The sequence below is a fragment of the Tamandua tetradactyla genome, chromosome 3 (assembly GCF_023851605.1).
Source record: "Tamandua tetradactyla isolate mTamTet1 chromosome 3, mTamTet1.pri, whole genome shotgun sequence".
In the NCBI taxonomy this organism is placed as follows: Eukaryota; Metazoa; Chordata; class Mammalia; order Pilosa; family Myrmecophagidae; genus Tamandua; species Tamandua tetradactyla.
The window spans coordinates 180,679,490-180,704,445 of record NC_135329.1 but is presented as its reverse complement, the minus strand read 5'-3'; the positions used below and the strand labels follow the sequence as shown (position 1 = coordinate 180,704,445).

Genomic DNA, 24,956 nt, shown 5'->3' with positions numbered 1-24,956 from the left:
CCATGCGACCCAGCAATTTCACTCCTAGATATACATGCAAGAGAAGTGAACACATATGCCCACGTAAAGAGTTGTATACAGATGTTCATAGCAACATTATTCATAATAGCCAAACGTGAAAACAACCCAAATGTCCATCAACTGATGAACAGATAAATAAAATGTGGTATATATCCATATAATGTAATATTATTTGTGAATAAAAAAGGAATAAAGTACTGATACATGCTATAACATGGATAAACCTTGCAAATATGTTGTGAAAGGAACTATTCACAAAAGGCCACATAGTACATGATTCACTTTACATGAAATGTCTAGAATAAGCAAATATGTAGAAACAAGAAGTAGATTAGTGATGAGGAGGGTTGGGAAAGATGACGGTGATTGCTAAAGGATGGATAAAATGTTCTAAAATTGTTGTGATGGCAACACATCCTGTGAATATACTACAGAACACTGAATTTTGCACTTTCAATGGGTGAAATGCAAGGTATATGAATTATATCTCAGTAAACTTGTTATAAAAAGAATCAAATGACTGCAGGATTGTAACTTTTAAGTTTTAGAGAGGATGATTTCCAGGATCTTCAAAGGAAAAAAATCTCTAAATGCTGAGGCTTTGAATATTGGTTACTTACTCAGGAGGTAATCCTGGAGTATATGAATATATACACGTCAGAATACTCTCCAGCTTCTGAGGCTGATTTCCTAATTTCATGCTGCACAGTGACCAATCAATAATGTAAACACTGAAACTATATCATAATCACAGCCTGCTTTTGGAATCTACAGACCATAGCTCCAAGCTTGGAAAAACTATTCCCTTGTCATATTTAACAAATTCAACTCACAGACAAACTAGGCTCCACAGAGAACACATTTCATTGTGTGTGGCTATCTCCATATACTTTAGTATACATACAAATTAATATTTATGACACCAGGCTGAAAAGACTAAGGTATTTGCAACCACAGATATTTTCAAATGCTTCCATGTTAGGAATATTGTAACTGAATATTACAAATTAAAAATGTTGTATGATTCTATTTATATGAAATATCTAGAAAAATCAAATTCATAGAGACAGAAAGTAAATCAGAAGTAAGCAGGGGCTGGATGAGGGGGAGAAATGGAGAGTCATCGTTTAATGCATACAGAGTTTCTGTTCGGGTGATGAAAAAGGATGGCAGTGTTGGTTGCACAACACTGTGAAGGTACCTAATGACTCTGAATTGTACCCTTAAGTATGGTTAAAATGGCAAATTTTATGTTATAAATATTTTAATAATTTTTTTTAATGAATATTGATTTTTCCCTCAAAACAACAATACTTTACTAGAGAGATGGAGCAGATACCCGCTTTTCTGGGATGATTTTCAGTTATGAGAATAAAAGTCACTAGAACATTAATCAATCTATGACTAAGCATGTCAAGCACTCGCTGTTGGTAAGGTAAGGTACCAACAAAAGTGATACCTTTTTTGATTGCTGGGTCTTCAGCATTATCAGGGTGCTCACAGCTGTTCTCTAGGGGTGCTTGTGGCTGACATGACACATGCAAGAAATACGGGCCACAGACCACCCACAAGCCAAAAGCAACAAATGAGAACCCACACACAGACATCATTATTTTTAAGCTGAAGGTTTCCATGCCAATGCAAACATTACCTTACTACCCACTCCACCATCAATAGATTTCAATCAGTAACCAAGATGACAGAATGCACTTAAAATGTTCTTTTCCTTAAAGTTAAAAGTGCTACTGTCATCCATAATACTTTAAAAAATTCTGAAGTAACAGCCTGAATTTAGCTTTCAACATATAGGATCTCCTCACTCAACCCAAGAGTAATTTTCAGACGTGGGAGCCTCAGGAGAAGGGCTGAAGGAGAAATAAGACCAAATGTCTTCCTCCTGGCCACTGGTTCTATTAGGTCAGTTATAGGCAGTGGGGAGAGACTCCTTGCTGCTCCAGCTGTGCCTTCACCATCCTGCTACTCCCAGGTCATCCCTCCCATGCTTGGGCATGGAACCCATTCCATGTTATCCTGCATTTGTCTGGGATACGTTCTCACCAGCAGCCACACAATGAGAAAAAATAAGTACAACATCACCAAAATCTCACTACATTTGTTTGCTTTACAGGAATGCCCTGTATTATGTGATTCCTTCCTTCCTATTTATTGTTAACGACACTTAAATATGCTTTTCTTTACAAAACAATGGTTATAGCAGGTGGGGGGGGTGTTTATGGTTTGATTTGATGAAATAAAGACTTGGTAGCATTATGGGTCCCTCCCATTTGAAAAAAAATGCTCCATGAGAAACCGGGAGCTGCTCTTCTAGAAAACAACATACTTTTCCCCACATCATTAAGACAACTAGTGAGCAGGGGGTGAAAAATGACTAAGCGTCTTCCGCCTTTTTCTCCCCATGGACCCCTCCCTTGTTTGCAAGGGCCCCCATGTCACTCTGAAGGCACATCTTCAGAGTATTGAGGACAAGGTGTTCTTGGGAGCAGTCCAGCAGGCAGGGGCCCAGGGGAACAAAGTCGCTAGGAGATCCCATGAGCCCAGAGAAGTAAGTCTATGGTGTTACTTGCAGCTAGCTAATGACTAGAGCTCCAATTATTGCCTGTTTCAATTTTATTCCAGGTCATTTTATTAGTTAATGTGATAATTCAACAAAAGTTTTACTTCTCAGCGTTCCAGGCTTTGTACAAGGTGTTGAGGATAAATGGTAAAGGCCACAGTTAAAAGTGCTTAAACAGGTGACTGTCCCACATAAAGAAAGTTACACAAACAAATAATCCCATTGTGATCATCATAAAGGGGAGATGATCTCACTCAGTAAGCTGGAGAAGCCTTCACAGGGGTGGCAGGGTGGTGGGGATGTGATCTGGGTTTTGAAAAATGAGAAGGTTTTCTTTAACCCCATTTTCAAGGGACAGTTTCAGTCTGAAGAAACAGAATTTACCAGTCGAGAATAAACTGAAGATGAGGTGAGGTAAGTAGACGGGAATTAGAACATGAAGCAAATCATAGCCTGCCTAAAGAATTAACATTTCATTCTATATGTGAAGGTAAGCTACCAAGGAATGGGGAGGCGGCTACCAGAACGCGAGAAAGATCACTCTTGGGAACTGGAAGGTGGAGCAGAAGAGAAAGATGCTGGATGTAGGAAGACAAATTAGGAGTCTATGACACTAGTCCAGGTGAGAGATAATAAATGTCTGAATTAGGAGAGTAACATGATGTGCAAAGGAAGATGGATATCAGACATAGGTAAAGGCTAGAATTGGATATTGAGTAAATTCTTAACTCCAACTACTTTGCCATTTTAAATTTCAGCATAGGCTGTGCACACGAATAATAATGTATTTCACACTCTCCTGCCAGTAGATAGTTACAAATTTTCAGATAGTATCTTTAAACCACCACCTAATTTCTCCTGCAGCTACAGAGAAGAGGCACCTGCTTGATAGGTAAAGTTATATCTTCACTTGAAATATGCAACAGAGTCCCATCAAACTTAACAACACAAGAACTTACATTTTAGAGTGTTTTGCCAGGAGTAAGAACCAAAGCATGGGCTATGAAGCACACTAACTTCTGATTCATTTCCTGAGTCAGGAGGAAGACAAGTGATAAAGGAGAGTTACGAGAGAGCTCTTCAACATTATGGGGCTTTTACCCCCGAGTGCTCCTGAATCAAGAACAGGTACATCATCTGTCTTACAAAGTAGACACAGTGCCTCTCTGCAGCAATGACATGCCTAATGGTCTTGCATTCTAGAAATGCTTGAAAAACACTAGAGAGATGATCAAGGGTCAGACCACAATGTTGATGTTAATTTGTATCTGTAAGTAGGTGATTGCAAATTTTGGGGTTTGGATTTATATTATTCTACAATTTGATTTTCTGGATAATCAGAGCTGTTCATATACACTAAGGAAAATGTGAAAGACACAAAAAGAAAATAGGACATCCTGTGTTATTCTAACACCAATATCTCACCAGCACTGGTATATGTCTTTCCCATATTTTGTTATTTTCTTGTATAAAGAAAATTAGAATCATACCAAGATGTAGTTTGGTTTGCTATCGTGTCCCCATTTAAAGAATTTTTCTAGGATTAAATGTTGTTGAAAATTTTTACTTTCATGGATCTACTATGTTTCATTGTATGTATATACCACAGTGTGAACAATCTTTTAGAGTTGGCTATTTAGGTTGTTTTTTTCTGTTTCCAATTTTTAGCTACTATAAGTAAATACTACAATGATAATTTTTATTTATATACAAATAATTTTATAAAACTAAAATATAGATTAACATTTTAAAGGTTTTAGCATTAAGGTAACAAAAGGAATAATAAAGGGAAGGATCAATAGATTTTATTATATAAACTCAAACATTCTAACATAAAAACACCCATAAAAAATGGCACAATAACGAACTGGGAGAAATGAGAGGCTTCTTACGAATCTTCTTGGCAAGTTTCAGGGAAAAACCCACCTAAATTGGTAATTGTGAACATGGTTATCTGCAGGGCTAAGATGGTTTTTGTCACTGTCATACTCACTTGTTGGCCAGTTCACTAATACTCCCAACTCCCCTTGTTTATCACTGGGCTGGAAAGAACCTTGAAAGATATTCTAATCCATTGAGAGGTTTTTTGGGGCTGTCTGTCTTAAAACAGCCCAGACAGATGGGAATCTATACTGTTTTTTAAAGGTCTTCTAGATAAGGAGAGTCTATAATCTCTCTTGACAATCCATTCCAAGGTTTAAGAACCTTATTGCCAGGAAATTCTTTCTTTTGTCTAACTTAAATCCCCATGCTCTAGTTCAAACCTATTTCCACCCCTTTCCCCATTTAGAAGAGGGTGGAGAGCATCTGATCACCATCTTTTATAGACTAGCTCATTACATAAGCATCACTACTAGAGGATTGTTATAGTCACCCTTAGCACCCTCTTCTCCACACTAAGTATGCCTGGTGCCTTCGATGTTGGTGGTTATAGGTCCTAAATGATTAACTTACAAATCATGTAATCATCCTCACTTTACTTTTCAAAAATGCCTCCCAATGTTATGTTTGATACAGCTTCAGACATTCATAAAGATACAAGTAAAGGGTTAAGAGATGGAGGTTGTCTTTCCAGAAACTACCACTTTCACCAAAAAGGAACTTTAGGAAAGCTCAGACTTCTTGGTATATAAAGATATCGGGTGATGCTCATGATAAAGAAGACAACAGGCTGTGCTGCGTAGCACTCCACATTTTTATCTTTTCAGTTTCCCAGACCCAAGTGTGATGATTCAGGCTCTACACCCTTAGGGGAGCCACTGCTACACCTAAAGTCTAGACCAAGTAATTGCTGGTGACACCTTTAGCAGTACAGCAGCAATCAGTTTTTAGCAGGAAAGCACATGGCCTTAGGGCCACTTCAAGTGCCCTAGGCACAGGGACAAAACTTCAAAGGATGTAGAATCCAGATGGTTGATGACTGAGTGCTGGGTATCCTGATTGCTTCTGCCCACTGGGGTTCAGTCCCAGTTAAAAAAAACAAAACAAAACAAAACCCTGTGATTTTAGCATTGAGAGGAGAGAGAATTGAGTGTCATCTGTATGCTGACAGGCAGCATGATAAGATAAAGCAATAACCTGGGAGTTAAGAGAGCTTGTTCTGGCATTAGCTCTGTACCTCAGTTACAATGTGACATTTCTATCCCTCTGGGTCCCCACAGGTAAAATGCAGTGAATTACAGAATCTTTTAAACTCTTTGGAAAAAGACACTTTATAAATTTAAGCTGCTGAAATAACCCTTGATAGAACAAAACATTAGGTTGTCATCACATACAGATAAGAAATTCTTCACTCCGCCTATTTAAATACCGCAAAGCAAATATAAGAGTTGACTCAACACCTGATTATTAACCTATTGAGATTATCCATAAGACATTTAAAATTTGGCCTCCCTCCCCTAACCAAGAAGCAATGAGCTAACTCACTTTCCATCACTGCACAGGTGCTTATGGAATGTAATGTTTTCTAAGTTGAATATAATGAAGAAAGGAATACAACAGTTTAAAGGAATTTCACAGTGCTCCTGCCAAAACAAAGAGATGAATGGATGGATGGATGGATGGACGGAAGGACAGATGGATGGATGGATGGATGAATAGTCTGCTTCTGCTGATTTCTGTCACTGATTTCTTTCCACTGGGGTTACTCCAGAAGAGCTAACTGTTCTCTAAGTTCCTTTTCTCTCTATTCTTTTCCAAAGTGACTGGAAAGATCCTGTTTCAAACACCAGTGAATTAGCCCCCTGTGAATCATACGTGAGGCAATATAGCCAAGTGTCATTTCCTTTTCAATAGAGTTCATTAATTTATTCATCCAAAGCCTGTCTTAAATACATCAGTGTGAATAATAAAAGGAGAATAATAAATGGCATTAGTAACACACACTGTGCTTAGCATGCCTTTCCCTCTATAAAGATAAATGCCAGCTGTTGTCTCTCACACACCTGGGTACAAAGAGTAAGTCCCCAAAGAAGAAATTTAATGACAGCAAATGATCGTTAAGATAAGTTTTTACCTAAATGATCTTAGTTTTTTCCTTTCCTGTAGAGAAAGAAAAAAAAAGTTTCTTGGGTAGATACAGTCCTGATGAGATACTTGAAGGGCAGAAAGGAGGGACAGAAAGTGGGAATTGTATCTGCAAACTGATTCAATGCTATGTGGCAGAAAGAATGCTACCACCTGCTAGACCACAGTGGAGTTCCTTAAAGAGGCTTTGGAGCAAAGAAGATTTAAAACTATCAGTGGAGTCAGCAACCCTCTATACTTCTTGAAAAATGAGTACATGTGAGTAGGTATTGTAATTAAACTAATTGTAGGCCTCCACCAGTGTAACCTCAGCCACTTTACATTCTTACCTAGCTGATAAGTGTCTTCCTTACCAAAGCCCATGTTAAGTGTTGAGGGTATTCCTGGCCCCTCTCGAGGAGGCATCCACACACTTCATTTTAAGCATACTACAGTTGACAATAAAAATCACACTCTGCCTTGTAATATGACATTCAAGAGTTGGGAACAAAATAGCCTTTGTAATTTTGAGAGGACTAATGCCCTGAGCTTCCATCTAAATAAAAGATACAGAGGATTAAAGTCTGAGAGATTACCACCCATTCCAAGCTTGCTTACAGGCTGGAACCTGAGAACCTGACTGCATCAAAATGCAAAACAAATGCTGTTTGTCACCTGCAACAAGGAGGACTCAGATGTAATTTCCAGGCTTAAACAATAGGGGACAAAGAAAACAGTACACTGGGGAATGCTAGGTCTCTTATCTACGTCATGGCTAACAAAAAAAGAGATGTAAGAGGAGGAGATCCTGAAAATGAACGGCTCTCTAGGAAGTTCATACAGGAAATCGCTAACCTGGGGGACTTCAGCAACTTGAAGTTTGGCCTGAAGTTTAATTTATTTAGTTTTGGGTTCCTATGAGTGTTTTAACTCCTGGAATACAGTCAATGGGCAAATGCAAAATTATTTTCTTTGTCCTGTTACTCTGGCATGGTTGGTTTACTGAAGATCTCTAAGAATTCCATATTTATACTTCATCTTAGGACCTCCAGTTGCAACTTGATGGGTCAATCCTCCTAACCCTGGGCTTCTTGACAAAGGTGCCTATACTGCATTTACAACATGAGTTGGGAGATGGACAGGAAGGAGGCTCCTGAAAACACGGCACTTTTTGCTTCTCAGCATTTCCATGGCTGTTGTTCCAAGGGAGAATTCTAATTTCTGTGCCTGGTCTTATGCAGTAAAATAATCCCATGTCTTGCTTTCTTAGTTGCCAAGAAATATTTATAGCTAACACTTACTAAGGATTTACCATGTGCTAGGCACTATGCTAAATGCCTTATATGTTTAACTCATTTAACTTGTTGACCTTTATCTTATTTTTGTTATTTTGGTAGAACCTGGGACATAAAGGGACTGGTTTCAAGAAAACCATGGAATTAGTAAGGACCCTCTCTCCTCTCCGATGCTTTCCACCCCCTCTTACTGCCTTGGGTTTCCTATCCATGTGTCCCACTCTGGTCTGCCCTGTGGGCACAATTCTGAGTTCTGGAAGTTTTGTGATGCCCTGGCTTTCATTAAATTTTGTCCTGGTTATTACTCCCTGGGACCCAGCTGGGCATGAGGCAATTTCATAGTGTAATGAGAGCTAAGTTGTTAGTTGTTGCTGAATGCTTCCAGTTCTGCAGAGAACATCACATTTTAGCAGCAACCTCAGAATCCTGCCCTAAGGGAGAAAGCCCTGTGGGCATCTGAACTACCTAAGGATTAGAGAAGCTTCCTGACCCCCCAGTCACAGCACGTGGTGGAAGCCCACCTCAGTCGTTACATGGAAGCCTACTCCACATCTTCCTAATGCTGTCATGAATGCAGCCCCCAGTGCCTGGGAATCATGGCAGATTCTGAGAGACGAGCTCCATCATCAAGAATACAGTGTAGCGGTGTAGTGGAAGGGCAGAAGTCAGGAGAGCTGGCGTCTAATTTCAGCACTCTATAACACTGGGCAGGCCATTCATCCCCCTTTGCCCTCCATTTCTCATTGTCAAAACACAATAATAATTCATTCTCACCAATCCCACGGAATTTATGTCACATAAATGAGCTAGAGTGAGCTACACACTTTGACAGGTTAAAAGCAAGTATGTAAGCATAAGGTATTGATATCATTAAAATGCCAGACACTAGATACATATCTATTAGACTACTTAGGATATTACAAATTTCCAAATTCAAACAGTGTAGACAATAATAAAAGAGGGTTGGGGTATTTTCATTTATGATCTGAACTCTGAAGATCCTCTCAGAGGAACAGAACACACATTCTGTACCCTGCCTACTTCATTATTGTCTGTTTACCTGAATTACAGCAGTATGACTGATTGAGACAAGACATATAATGTTATTTAACTGTAAATTTGTTGTAGAACCTATTGAACACAAAGTCAAAGTAAATTATGATTGAACAATAGAAATAAATAGCTATAAGTACAATGGAAACATGAAAATCAAAATAAAGGAGGCTATTATTTTGTTCTGACATTAATTGTATAATAATACCTATATTTAATGCTCTGACTCAATTGTGTGTGTCAAGTCAGAAAAACAATTGATATAAAATATCTGAATAAGCAATGACTACTTTTCATTGTCAGGCAAGAATCCTTGAATATAAATTTTGATGCTGCAAACATGCCCAGGGCCATAGGTTAGACAACAACTGCCCAAAGCAAATGGATTTAAATGGATTCAGAATAAGGTCTAGCTGTTTGGACCAAAAAAATAATATTATTCTAAAGATCAGAGCCCTTTGTTACAGCACACTCTAAGATACTAAAGAGCCAACAGATGGGCATTAATTTAAAATATAAGAAAGAGGGCTCCAGGCAGAGGTGGAGGTGAGGTGGAGGTAGGGGAGATGCATGGAGTTAAGGCAACTAAAATCAACTGGAAAGAATGTTTCTCAGAGAAGATTTGTTGGTCAGAGGGGATTTTAAGGGGAGGGTGAGAAGTAGCTGGCTAGAATTGTAAAATTAGATTCTTTGTGGCCGTGGTGTATGGTATGGAGAGAACCAAAATGGGGTGAGGGATTATCTCCTGAATTTGGAAAAAATGTCACCCCTCCAGTTAAACCAGTAAAAGCCTCCTACATAGGATGAGCTTAGCTATCTGAAGATGTTACCTGAAGGGAGAGGATAAAACCCAGGTTCTGGAAATCTAATCATAGCCTGGGTAGAATGTAGAAAGATGGCTTTGGTTAATCAACTGTGATTGTAATCTGAAGAAAAAGTGTGTGAGAAACAAAGTGTTCTGCTGGGGCCTCAGCAAGGGTGGGGGGCAGAGAGGGAGGTGTCAAAGAAGAATTTTTCAGTGTATCCTCAGCACTATCCAGAGGACACAGTGGCCCGGCTGACTCTCAAAGCTTTTTTCTCCTGCTTGGCAGGTAAGTGTGTTTTCACTCTGGGATATTTCTGGTTGTCACAGTGCAGTGACATTAGACTTTCCATCCACCACCTACTCTGGTTTCCATGAGTACCTGATTCTAAAATGGCTTACTAAATACAATTTACTGCAGAGAAGAATGTGCAAGGACTAAAGAAACCAAGTATTTAAATCTGCTTGGAAATTATACAACCCATTGTAAATTAATAAACTACACTGCCAATCTGCTTTATGTATTAGTTTCCTGCAAAGTTTTATATTTTCCTCCTACTTCCTGTATCAGTCCTAGGAGTTATGGCCAACCCAAGAAACATGAACAAAATCAACTTCCTCTGCAGAACTGAGGAGGTGATCCTTGGTTGGGGGAGTGGAGAAGGAAAAGAGAAGGGGGGAGAGAGGAATGAGGAAGGCATATTCAGAGATATCAGAAAAGCATAGCTATCAGATATACCAGCATAAGAAGAGACAGACACCAATGAAACCAGGTAGAGAATAGCAGGACTGTAAAAGACCCACGTATATAGAAGAACTTGATAAATAGCAAAAATGAAAATCAGGTGCTCTGTATTAATTAAGAGTTTCTGTTTGGGGTGATGGATAAGTTTTGGTAACTGATGGTGTCAATGGCAGCACAACACTGTGAATGTAATAAATACCACTGAAACGTACACTTGAAAGTGGTTGAAATGGGAAATTTCATGTCGTTATTTGTTACCACAATAAAAATTTAAGAAAGAAAGAAGAAAAAAAAAAAAAAAAAAAAAAAAAAACAAGTGTTTGCCAGCACCAGGCACACAGAACATGTCATTGACCCCTCTAGACCTGGAAGGCTGTAAAGTGTTGCCTATGTAACACAGCTGGAGCATCTGGGGCAGGGATGCAGGCCCCAGAGAACTGTGCTCCTAAGCGCTGCTCTACATGCGCTCCCAGGGCACTTCCACCTTCAAGGGAACGAACATACTGTTTAGTGGCTCAGTTTGGGAAAATTTCCTCACTATATTAAGAGAAAATAAAACTGCATTTATATATCTCTATACTATACTAAACACTGAATTGGACTGCATATGGATTAAAGACCTGAATTGGACTGCAAATGTGAAAGGTAGGCTATTATGTTAATAAAGAAAAATGTAGGAAAATATCTTTATATTCTAAGGGTGGAAAAATATTTCTTAAGACCCGAAAAACTCACACTGTAACCAGTTCTAATGAAAATGATAAACTAGATTTGACTATTCTAAAACTAAGGATTTCTGACTTATGAAGGATACCATTAACCACATCAATAGAAGACTGAAAATTGATAAGGAAAAGGAAAACCCAAAAGAATAAAAAAAGGAATCCAACAGAAAAATGGACAAAGAGTAAAATAAACAATTTATAGAACAGAAACCCGGATGGCTAACAGGTATTTAAAAAGATGTCCAAACTTTTGGAGAGGAATTGAAATTAAAACACAATGAAATACAATTTTATGTACAGTAGAATGAGAAAAATGAGAGAGAATTGGTGATAGAAATGTATATCAGTACTATGATTTCAAAATATAATCTGGCAGCACTAAGTAAAGAAAGAATGCATTTATCTTATGACTCCCATGACTCTAAAACAGAGGAATTTCCTCAAGTTCATTAGGGGACACATATGAGAATATTCCCTAATATCTTTGTGTGGTTTGGGGGATGGAAGTTATCTAGATGTCCATCACTAAGGAATAAAGAAGTAAAACACAGTAGCTGCAAACCATAAAATATAATTAAAAGGAGCAAATTAGATTATAATCATGTGGAATATCTATTTAAAATATTGTTGGGTGGTAAAAAGGAAACAATGAGATTTAGAGCACAGAACCATATCTATGAATTAGCAGCATCTATACAAAACAATTCTATTTATGGATATAAATCACTTTACAGTCAATCTACATGGAGGAGTGAGGAACAGGATTAGGGATTAGGGATAAGAAGGAAAAAAAGGAAAATCAAACAAGGAATAGGTTTTGTTAAGACAAATGATGATAGTGGCATAAACTGAGGATTATTGTACACCCCACGCATTAAACTCAGTCCAAAAAGAACAATCAAAAGACTTAGAGTATGCTTCTAATCAAGATTTATTAAAGACAATATAGTTATTCCAGAGGATAGGCATAATATTTCCCTTATATATTTCATTATCATGAACACAAGATACAGTGGTGTTTAAAAAACTGAAGTAACTTTCAAAGTTTATCCTCCAAAAAGCAGAACAAGATAAATTATAAACTTGCTAACAATTCAGTCTTTCAGAAATCAGAGGGACGAGTGAGAAACACTATTATTCTGGTACAATAAAGCAAAGTTAAAATGATGGAAACCTTGAGAGAAAATGCTGTCTTGTGTACATAAAGAGTCAGGGAAAGAAACGTTGGGCACTGTGGCTCCCAAACATTGCAGACTTAATAATCATGGGAGCCACCCACATAGCCACCCACAGAGAATCTGATTTCATAAGGTTAGGGAGGACCCAGAAAGTTTTGTAGAAATTATGATGTAGGTGGGCCACACACTGTGCTTCCCAAGCTTTGGGAGACACTAGTTTCTAAAAGTTCAGAGGAAAGAATGGTATAGGCCCACGACCAGAGTCTAAGAAGAAAGATGAATTAAGGGAAAAGGGAGGCATTCAACAGTAAAGTGTTGAAAAAACAAGTAAAAATTATCTCGATGATTTAAAATGCAATGAAAACCTAGCGATTCACACTCTCTTTATCTAGTATATGGGGCAGATGCATAATAAAATGAAGACAAAAAGATAAATAAATAATAGGGAGTATGGAATTTTTTGGTGTTCTTTTTTATTTTAATTTTTTTTGAGTAATGTAAATGTCCTAAAATTGACTGTGGTGATGAATGCACAACTTTATGTTGATACTGTGAGCCGCTGATTATACTTCGGATGGATTATATGGTGTGTGAATACATCTCAATAAAATTGCATTAAAAATGCAGTGGGGGTAGTGGGAATGTAAAGAACATGATGTGGCTGATGCAACAAGAATGATACAAAAGAGAGTGGGGAAAGCACATAATCAAAAACAAATACCAAAGAGGATCCGATAAGAATAATGCCATGGCAGGTTAAATCTGAGATTGAGCTCAAGTTTGAGAAAAATGCAGAGGACAATAAAAGGAATTGTTAACATATGTTTAGAGTGAATGCAAGGATTGATTCACACCCCCCATGGGGCAGATATTATAGAATTAACAGATGACAGTAAGAGGAACTGCTCTCACATTCTTCCCTATCAATGAAAAGCATCTTCAAACTCAGCCACAAAACAAGATTAAGACAGAACTGAAGCCCCAGAGGTGAAAAACTAAAAGAGAGCACCTAGCTGCTTTGTTTGGCATAGGCAGGCACCGGGTAGCGAACCTGGGTCTCTGGCAGGTCAGAACTCTGCCTGCTGAGCCACCGGGGCCTGCCCCCAGCTGCTTTTAAATGCATTCATGTCCCTAGGCCCAAATGAATTTTATCCCAGTTTCTTGAGGGAACCTGAAGATATGAGTGTAAAACTTTGTGGAGGTCTCTGAACAATTCTGGAAAATGGAGTTGGTGCCGACACAGACTAGGGAAAGTCTCTGATTTTTAAAGGGATGGTGTTGGTAGTGGGGAATACACAAATGGTAGAATAGTGAATTCAAGTTTATGAATAAATAAATAGAGAGTACATATAAACTCAAAAGAAAAAGAATGGAATGGGGTAATTGTTAGGAACTAGTAAGGGCTCACTAAGAGTAGCTATGCCAAAATTGCCTCTTTCATCTCTGAAAGATTCACTATATGAGGTGACGGATATTAGAACAGGTATTTTTCAAAAGTTCACCCGGTGATTGTGTGGTTTAACCAGGTGTGGGAATGCTGCCCAAACAGTAATTTGGTCCTCTCAAAAACCAAAGATTCTATTACAGTATGATTTTTTCAATGATATCGTTGCACCTGTGGTTTCTTGTTTTACTTTTCTTTCTTCTTTAATGTTTCTTAGGGCTTTCTGACATTTTGGCAAAACAGGAATCTTAAATCCTGGAGTCTCTGCCTTCATCTTTATGAAGGCAACAGCGTCATCTTTATTCTAACAACCACTGCCAATTTCCACCTTCTCTGTTTGACTTTAGAGCAATCTGCATAATTATAACCTATGATTTATTTTTTTAAATAAAACACTGAATGTTTCTTTATTTCCTTAGCTAAAACTTTGCTTCAAACTTCAGAATCTTCACTTTACATACTCTATACTGGTCTTTTTCTCTGGCATCAAGGGCCCTGATAAAATATTAACCTGAGTTCACTTACCTGAGCAAGTTTATCTGCTTTACTAAACACGCATCTGTGCAAGCGTCAGCCTTCCTCTTCCCTAACCCGATATCCTTCGGGTTCTTAATGTCCATAAGCCAGAAAGTAATTCTGCTTTTCTTCCAAACTAGTGAATTCTGTCATGCTTATTCTGTGCCCACAACCTACATGAAAGCGTGTAAGACATATTTTCTGTCCTTAAAATGCCTGTATATCTCCAAAGAGGTATGAGCGCACACCTGAAACTTCTAGAGAACTGTTCATATTAACTATGATTAACTAGTAAAAAATGTCCGTTCTTCCTCCTCTCACACCATGCCTAACCTGTAGCAGTACTCAATACTTTTCTTCGTTTTCGTAATGAGTAAGCAAATACATAAACACAGGTTGATTCAAATTTAGTGTTATAGGAGGCTGGAAGAGGAAAGACTGCAGTGCAGCAGAGATGGAAAGCAGCGGTATAAGCATTACTCAAATAAGAAAAGCAATATTTATGGTTGAGTCAAGGGGGATAGAAACTTTCCCCTCAGAAGTTACTTGTGTTTATTGTTAAGGGAGTAATGTCCTTTTATGTGTAGGCTCAGGAGAACTTCCCAATGAAAGATAATAACTAAATCAATTTTAAAAATAACCCCAACAAATAATCTTTCAGATTATGGTCCAATATATACTGTAAAGTATATAAAATATAAATACATAAAAACAGTTTTTCAGTTTTTCTTTTCAATTTTTTTTCAAACCATCTCTGAATAGAACTGATTAGTAATATAACATTTCATAAATAATCCTTTGTCAAGGGAGAGCAGGAGAAGGAACTTACAGGAATTGAACAAGAAGGAGCACCTATGGGCAAGCCCAAAGCTTCATACAGACTTCACATTGGCTTTTTTAAAATTCTGGATAAGTCTGAAAGTTGTTTAGAAGAAAAATGGCATCCTCACCTATATCAAGCTTCCATGATTCACAATCATTCCACTGATATAAGAAGAACAATCACTTCCCCTCTACGGTTGAAACAACATGCAGACATTCAGATAAAGGTTTGAACTGATCATTTGCAAAGTCCTAATTCTTGACTTTGGTGATCAAGAAGAACTTGATAATAAAGAAAAGATATTTGATGGACTCATTTTAGAATCATCATTTTGCTTACTTTTCATATTTCTTACTAGCTTTGCAATCTTCTCTCTATTTTTCTTTATAAAAAATATACATCATGGCTCAAGGATTTTTCTACCCTGAAGAATTATTCATTTGCAAAGATGGAAAAAAGTCTCACATAATCAAAAATAATCTGGCAAAGCCTCAGTCTCTTAAACAGGACTGGCTACATCATTTGCAACGTCCAGCGTAAAATGAAAATGTGGAGCTCTTTGTCAAAAAATTATTAAGAGTTTCAAGACATTGATAGCAGAACATTATACCAAGTACAGACTCTTTCTATGCATGGGGCCCTGGACTGCATGTCCATGAAGCTTACCTTATTTACTCATCCTCAGGAAATTAATATCTTTAATAACCAATGACCTACTTCTCTCTCGCTTCCACATTCACAGTCAATCCAATTCAGCATAAGTCTTCATTTCTAGATGTTCAGGAAATTTCCTTGATGATATTAATATTTGTTGGATGGTAAAATATTTTTAATCCCTGGGATACACCTGCTTTAGGAATGTCGGTTTAATCTCACAGCACCACAGACAGTCTGATGAAAGAGAAAGAGGCCTCCTCATTGGGAAATAGGCCTTTGCTCTAAACTGTGGGCAAGTTGCTTAGTCTCTGAATCTCAGTTTCCTCAGATAGGGAGTATTATCTTCCCTACTGAACTCACTGAGATAAAATAGGAGAAACAATTAGATAATGTTTATAAAAGTGCTTTGTAACCTCTAAGGTACTACATACACAAAGGCTATTCTTGTGATTTTCATTATATGTTTGTTTCTGTAGTGTCAGAAAACTATAGAGCTACCAATGTAGATTGAAAAGAGCACTGAGTTATAAATTAACAGGTTTTGGGGGTGTGAGGGTAGTTCAGTGGTAGAATTCTCGCTGGCTATGCGGGAGACCCAGATTCGATTCCTAGCACATGCACTTCCAAAACACAAACAATTAACAAACCAACAAACATTCAACAAATGGTGCTGTGATAATGGGATACTCACATGCAAAAAGAATAAAATGTGACCCCTGCCTTGCAGCATACAAAAAAAAATTAACAGATTTTTTTAACACAGAATTTACCATCTTAACCATTTTTTAAGTGCATGATTCAGTGGTATTCCATTCCCAATGTTGTGCTACCATTACAATTGTCCATTATCCAGACTTTTTCAGACCCCAAACAGAAAACTGTACCCATTAAGCATTAATGGGGAAGCATAATCTACTTTTTTATTCTATTAATTTGTTTATTCTAGATATTTCATATAAATGAAATTACACAATATTTGTCCTTTTCGTCTGGCTTATTTCACGCACCATAATGACTTCAAGGATCATCCATTACATAGCATGTATCAGAAATTCTTTCCTCTTTATGGCAGAATAATATCAATAGTATGTAAATACCGCAATTTGTTTATCCATTCACCTGTTCATAGACACTTGAGTTGCTTCTGTCTTTTGGCAATTGTGAATAATGCTGCTATGAACTTTGGTGTACAAGTATCTGTTAGAGTTCCTGTTTTCAATTCTTTTGTGTACATACCTAGAAGTTGGATTGCCAGGTCATATGGTAATTCTTTAATTTTTTGAGGCACTGTCAAACTGTTTTCCACAGCAGCTGTACCATTTTACAATCCATCAACAATGTACAAGGCTTCCAATTTCTCCACATGCTCATCAGCACTTATTTTCCATTTTTAAAGTATTATCCATTCTATGGGTGTGGCATGGTTTTGATTTGCATTTCCTGATGACTGATGTTGAGCATCTTTTCATGTACTTATTGGCTTTGAGTATATCTGCTTTGGAGAAACGTCTATTCAAATCTTTTGTCCATTTTTTGATTGGGTGGTCTTTTTATTGTTGAGTTGTAGGAGTTCTTTACATATTCTGGATATTAAACCCTTATCAGATATGCAATTTGCAACTATTTTTCCCCATTCTTTAGGATGATTGCAATTTCAGCTGCTAGTAATGCACTATGGGACAGCGGGCGCATACCCTCATATCTCCAGACCATAGTCTTCCTATCAATGAAACAAAAGGTTTCAATCATATAACCAAGATTATTTAATGATTCTAAAATAGTTTCATTTTATTCAATTTACTTCTTTGGCATAATACTTATTAGGTCCCTTCTATGTGCCAAGTAATAACTAGAGTTGTAGATACTTTAGATTCAAAGACAAGCCACTTCTTTAAGGAATTTGCTGGATTTTTATCATGTTCTAGAATTACGTTTCAAGTTGGTAGAACAAATTTGAGTAAGATGGTCTCTACCCTCAAGGAATTCAACACAGGAAGATAGTCAAGAAGACAAAAATTTACAATATTCTGTGATAATACATCCCATAGAGACATATCTTCTAAGAGTAGAATGAAAGGGTAACTTGCCTAATCAGAACCAGGGTGGGGAATGATTTCAAGGATGGTTTCTCAATAAACTACGACAAATATTGCTCTAGTTTAAGAGCACATTCCTACTCCTTCTTTTGCATATGTTCCTCCTTTAAGTTCCTTCCATTATAGGTAATTTGTGGACACATTACTTCTAAGTGGTGACATAGGTTGGGCAAAGTAATGGTTTAAAGAAATCTGTAGATAAATTCTCAAAGGATGCCTGTGCAGATAAATGCCTATTAGATTGTTTAGGGAAGACCTACTGTTGTGTGTTTAAGCAGATTCTGCTCCTGATTCTTGCCTCAATACATTTCTTGGGAAACTTTTGAAAAATAGAAAGATGAAAACTGGACTTTTTTCTCTGCATGATATAGCCCCTGGTGGAGGGGTTACTCATTTCTACTAGGATAGGTACTTTGGAGTTGTATGGTGAAATGGAGACTGGTTTACATGAAAACAGACGAATCACCAGCCACAAGTACCAAGACAGAGGCTGAAAATTTCAAAAGGATGGCTAATGACTGCAGAGCTATTAGCACACTTACGGTAATGAAGAATGAGGAATTCAGCGAAAGCTGAGACTGTGAAAGTCTTGTACTGTTTATCTCTAACATTTCCCATGAAAAAATTCAAAGAGACATTCTTTTTGCTACAGGACCAAATACTGCCCATGTATCTAATCCAAAATGGTAAGGTTTGTGTCTTGCTTTTCTTTACGATAGATTTAAGTCAAAGTGATGCAGAGTTAACCAAAGTAAGTATTCTGTTTTCCAGTAGGTATTAGCTGACCTAATAAAATCCTAGGTAACTAAATAAAATTACTTCATTCTGTGAGTGGCATGGCTGTGACTTAAAACTGTGAAGCTAATTATCTTAAAAATAGAGTCCTTCAGGGTCACCAGCTACCATATGTAACCCATTTGCAAGACTCCCTATAATCTAAGACATGAGAAACCACAAAAATCTGAAATAACTATCCAGCCAGCAAAGATAATCCATAACTGTACAGTGCAAAGAAAAGCTCCACTATATTTTGTTTTTTTTCCTCTTTCACACATGGTTTAAATATTCACTCCTCCATGTTCACTCGATAGAAGATTTTGTTGCAGTTATGAGGGAAACCTATAATATGCCAACCCTACAAAGAATACTAAGCTCAGTTACAAACACCACCCTTATATACCCACAGAATCCAAGGTTCTTACGGCTATCTATGTAATCAGAACAGCCTGGGTAGAATTAAGCAGCTGTAAGATTATTCATCTAAAAATTCTCCACATCTATTTCAATCTTATAAAAGAGGTTACTACTCCATAAAGGGTGTGTTTTCTTTCAAACAGTTGGCTTTGGTTGTGTTTCCTCAGCAATACGTGTATACCTGGGAAGCAGGCAGTTTGAGAGAAAGACACTGCAATGCTACGTATACAAATAGGTTCAGATAAAGTCATCATAAACGTCTTCAGGGAAAGTCTCTGGTCTCAGGAAACAAAGGTTTCACCTCTTTGCTTCTGCCCTACATTTCCTCTATTTTAAAAATCTCGAGGTAAGCTAGCAAATAGCTTACCCACAGAGCTACATTTAGCAATTCTAGAATTAAAAACATATAAAGAAAACAGAAAATATCACTGGAAAGGGAATAATCCCCTCCAGTATCTACAGTAATTCTTCCTGGCTTGGAGCTCCTGATGCTCAGCTACTGCTTGCAGCAGAACTGCAGAAGTCTTCCCTATGAAACTTCTTACGTGGCCAGCTGGGCTTTCATTTCTCGAGACTGCCTAAAACTCTACTGTAGCTTCCTACCTCTATCCTCATTCCAGCCCAAATTGCTCACTCTACTGTTCACTCAGTGCTAGGCACAGCAGGCAAGCCCCCCCACCCCAGTATTTAGCCTGAGGGCATCCTTAAACATTTTTTTCTGAAACCCATTGCTTGAGCTCTGAAGCTCATTGCCTAAGGAAAATGATTTCGACTCAAGCTATCAAGATTGCTAGACATGGAAAAAAGACTTGGCCAAGTAGGATTAAGAGATCAATCACCAAAACCACTCCTCAAAGGAAAGATCCAATTAAAAAAACCCTGATTTCAAAGATATATTTTATTTAAAATCAAAGGAGGGGGTGAGGGAGAGAGAGAGGAAATAATGATTTAATTGTTGTCCAAACACCAGTAACCCTATTTGCATATCAACTCTATATTTCATTTCAGAAAATAACATTCACCTTTTGAAAAATAACAAAGAGAAGTATTCCACTTAATTTGAAGAGAAAGCCAGGAAGATGATCGAGAATGTAAATAAAGTAGCTGCCCTCAGCATTGATTTGATGTATAAATGTTAAATTTTATGAGTACTAATCGCCAACAAAGTGTAAAACAGTTTTTAACAAAAAATCAAAATTACTGTTAAATAAATTTTAAATAAATTTTAAAAGTCAAGAAAATACTTTTCTAAATGTTAGAGACAAATCATTACAGAAATCAAACATAAATGGATATTATTCGTACTTTAAAATAATGGTCAGAGATTTTGATAGAAATATTAAAAATACTATAGGAAAGTATAAACAACTACTTTGGGAGACAATTCAGAGTCTCCTTTTACCTCAAGACCATGAGGCCTACAGAAAAGTAAATGATTTAGAGAAAAGGCCACTTGTGATTTTGCCTCAGGTTATTAAGGTACCATAAAAATGATTAAAAGTTATAAAAAAGATAATAAATAAAAAGAAAAGGAAATTTGTGAGTGCATTTTTGGAAGCACTCATAAAAGCGATGGAGGAGGGGAAACAGACACAAAAATAGCATTTTGGGGGGGAGAGATTAGGGAGTTACACTTTGAATAAGATTATATTCTCTCATGAAGCTAATATTATTTCGGTGCAATCAAGTGCATCACTAATGTGCAAAATCTAACTTTATGAGATGCAGAAAAGCAGAGGAGAAAGTTGCCTTTGAATGATTACTCTGAAAGTCTAATCAAAGACATTCTCCGGTGTTATCAAACACAGATGTGCAAACTAAGGAGGCTAGAGATGGTTTCTTATTGAAAGAGATTGGCAATAAGATTGAGTACCTTGAACTGAATTCATCCTACCAAATCCTGCATATACCTGGGAGGCTCTTCAAAGTCTACGCATATAGAATAATGTGCAACACATGTTTGCCAGTGATGCGCTTTTAAACTAAATCCAAATCTTCGTAAGCCAATCCAGAAAAGCTGGCTTTCTGATATAACAGCAGCATAAAAAGACTACTGACCTAACTAAACAAACATTCAATGTAGGGAGAGAACTCTCCAACAGAACCCCGACAAACCACAGGCATTATATCAGCCAAGACTAACTACTGATGGGTGTTGTCATGTGTATATTTGGGTGCATGTTTATTGCTTGTTTACACTCTGGGTAAAAGAAATCAAACAGGTCTGCACTCCATCACATGACAAAATCAAATGAAATAAGGTGGAACACAATTTCACTTTCTCTTCTTTTATCCCTGTTTAAACAAAAAAAGAAATAAAAAGAAAAATTAAAAAGATATATTTCCTTTTTGGCTAAACTATTTCCCTCATGGCATTTTATTTTATGATTAGGAATATGTCAGGTATCTAAGTGCTACCCACTTACTAATTAAACCTTGGTTTTCATTTCAAAGTTTAATTATATCTTTAATTCCTATCTCTGGAAAATGCTAATGGAAGAAAATCTTAAATACAAATGAATAATTAATATTCACAAATTTCGATGTCCTTCTAAAAAAATTTCGTTTAAGAAATGCTCTTAGATGTATAGATGCTTGGTCATGTAGGGAAGTGGATTCCTTTTCAGTATTTATCTGCTTTGAAAAAATTTTATATTAATGCAACAAATAAAAAACAAATTGGTTGCAATTTATTATCTGATCATGGCAGACCTACCTCATGCCAGAACTTGGAGAGGAGGTGAGGAAAAGAGCAAGTGAGATTACATATGAAATGACATTCTTTTTTGGTATTTCCTTCCCACTCTTCCTGATTCCACCTTGAAGATATAGTTGCAGCACCTATGATACATTTCACATCCCCCAGACAAATGGCCAATGCAACACTATAAATGAGCAAAGCTAAAGAGATTACCAATTTCTCTCTTATTTCCTGCAGATTCTTTCCAGACACCTTTTTCTATATTTCTGCCCCAAAGTGCAGGCAATGTTATTAACAAGGACAGGCTATAAGGACATGCAAGAGGCCAGTTGTTCAGGAAATAGCTATCATTTGGTAAATGGCATAATAAACACATTAGGATCTTTGATGCAGTGGGTAATGAGCCAGTATATATACAATATCAATGCTAAGATTACTCTCTACCTCTGTATGCATTTTTTCTTATTTTACCTGAATTTTCTTTATCAATTTGTTTCTATTTCCCAGAATTCAAGTCACTTTATAACATCATCTTAGAATGTTATTATTATTATCCTTTGCTTTTCACTATTTTATATCTATTCTAGTCTAAATGAAAAGCTCCCTTATCTAATTGCTTTACTCTATCAGGCACATGACAATATTCAAAGGCGAGAGTCAGTGTTACGAGTACTATACGGCATGCATGTCTGAAAAATGTTGATTCAGGAAGATTAAAAATCCCAATCTAGTTTCTCCATTATTTTCAAAGTGCTAGGAACCAATCTTTTTTTTTTTTTTTTGCATGGGTAGGCACCAGGAATAGAACCTGGGTCTCCAGCATGGCAGGAGAGAACTCTGCCTGCTGAGCCACTGTGGCCCGTCTGGAGCTAATCATTTTTAAAGCAGATTTTATTTTGTATAATGAGTAGGAAATATATTTTAGATAACCCTGGGATATGTGTGATCCTTTGGTTACCTACTAGTTATGTCCTTTCCATCTTTAATTAGGGCAGCCCCAAATCAATGACTAAGCATGGTGGGGGTACTAGAGCTTGGCTATTTTGGTGTAGGGTGGGACACCTCTAACAAACATTCTGTACTTTGGAGCTTCAGTTGGGTTGGCCATGCATTGGCCCATGCATTGGCTAATACTTTGTCAGATATGCACTGTGGCCTGAGGCTTTCCCTGTAATTCTGTTTCTCCCCCTTTTTATCTTTTACAGGTGTTAACCCTAAATAAGCCTCCTGCACTTATATTTCTTAGTTACTGCTTCCTGAAGGATCAACTGACGACTCTAATTATCATTACCCATTTCTGGAAAGCTTCCTTTGCTTAAACTAAATATCCAGACTCTTCCTAAGTCAACAGGTTGGTAATGCATACTATTTTATATGAGAAGAGAAGAGACAACTCAAATATTAGTATATTTGCCAGGACATTAAATGAAATGGAAGACTTGTTTGTTTTCTTAGATTTTCAACTTGACAAAAGTACCTCACAAGAATTGAATATAAGAGCATAGGTTTCAGGTGAAGGCCTACTGTAAAGGCTCCTAGATTGTAAGCTCTTACAGCAGTCACATCTATTCCAGAGTTGTAACTGTTATTTCTAAAGTCTGAGATGCTGAGCTCTTTGTGTATAACCTGGTTGTTCCCTGGAACTTTGGGTATTTGTGTGACACTTGAGGATCAGAGCCAGAGCTCTGTAGCTATAAAAGTCAGCATTTCCCTGTTACCCCATACAGCAACCGTTAAGAACACTGAAAAAAGTGATCAGTCTTTAAGCAGAGATATGAATGAAGCTTGGGTAGGACTAAGGTAAATTAGACTAAGGAGTAAAGGATGATATTGACTGTATTTTCAAATTTCAACTTCAGTGTCGATATCAAAGTAAGGGTTGTTTACTTGGTGCAAAATTTATGTTTTCTGTAGCACACTATCTAATCTAATATGTATGGTTGCCTTATTCGAACACCATAATTACATGGGATCTTGAATGGGGAGTGAGATCTTGTTGGTTTGTACAGATTGGTGAGATGGTCCAATACATCCCAGAGTAATCTGGGCAGAATATTAAAAAGTATTTGCAAAATACTCTTGTGGACTGTGGAAAAAGGTGGAAATATGAAACTTTCCCATCTGGGGAAGACCTGATCTTCTCACAATCATTGGGGACTGCCAACTTGATAGGCAAGACCCTCGATCTTGGGGCTTGCCCTTACAAAACTTATTCCTACAAAGGAGAAGCTAAGGCTACTTATGATTATGACACAGTCACCCCCAGAGAACCTTTTGTGTTGCTCAGATGTGGCCTCTCTCTCTCTATGTTCACTTTGCAGTTGAGATCACTGTCCTCAACTCTTCATAGAACATGACTTCCAGGGTTGTAAACCTCGCCTTCAACATGGGACATGATTCCTGGGGAGAAGCCTGGACCTGGCATTGTGGATTTGAGAAAGCCTTTTAACCAAAAGAGGGAAGAGAAATGAAACAAAATAAAATTCAGTGGCTGAGAGATTTCAAATAGAGTGGAGAGGTCATTCTAGAGGTTACTCATGCATTATATATATATTCCTTTCAGTTTTTGGTGTATTGGGGTAACTATAGGGAAATACCTGAAACTGTTGAACTGGTAGTCCATTAGCCTTCATTCTTGCAGGTGATTCAATACTGTGCCAGTTTGAATCTATTGTGTTACCCCAGAAAAGCCATGTTCTTTAATCCTCACTCAGTATTGCTGGGTGGGGTCTTTTGATTGTTTCCATGGAGATGTGAACCCCCCCCCCCCCCAATTATGGGTGGTTAATTTTGATTAGATGGTTTCCACAGAGATACATCCCTACCCACTCAGGGTGGGTTGCTTACTGGAGCCCTTTTAGAGGGAACCATTTTGGAAAAAGCTTTAGAGCCAACAAAGCCCACACAGCCAGAGATCTTTGGAGATGCTGAAGGAAATTGCCCATGGGGAAGCCTTGTGAAATGAGAAGAGGAAGCTAGCAGATAACTCCATGTGTCTTTCCAGCTGACAGAGGTGTTCTGGACCCATTGGCCTTTCTTGAATCAGGTTATCTTTTACTGGATGCTTTAGATTGGACGTTTTCACAGCCTTAGAACTGTAAACTTGCAACTTAATAATTTCCCCTT

The 24,956-nt window shown here is 37.5% G+C and overlaps 1 protein-coding gene and 1 long non-coding RNA gene across 20 annotated transcripts in view; one reads left to right on the top strand and one right to left on the bottom strand.

Moving 5' to 3' along the window:
* PARD3B (par-3 family cell polarity regulator beta) overlaps nucleotides 1-24,956 on the bottom strand; it is a 1,143,268-nt gene that overhangs the window by 234,430 nt on the left and 883,882 nt on the right. The window lies entirely within an intron of this gene.
* On the top strand, nucleotides 2,852-24,329 carry LOC143678006 (uncharacterized). The gene is made up of 5 exons (XR_013173010.1): nucleotides 2,852-3,010; nucleotides 3,087-3,218; nucleotides 3,637-3,724; nucleotides 23,036-23,181; nucleotides 24,152-24,329. It is a non-coding gene; the product is annotated as an uncharacterized LOC143678006 (long non-coding RNA).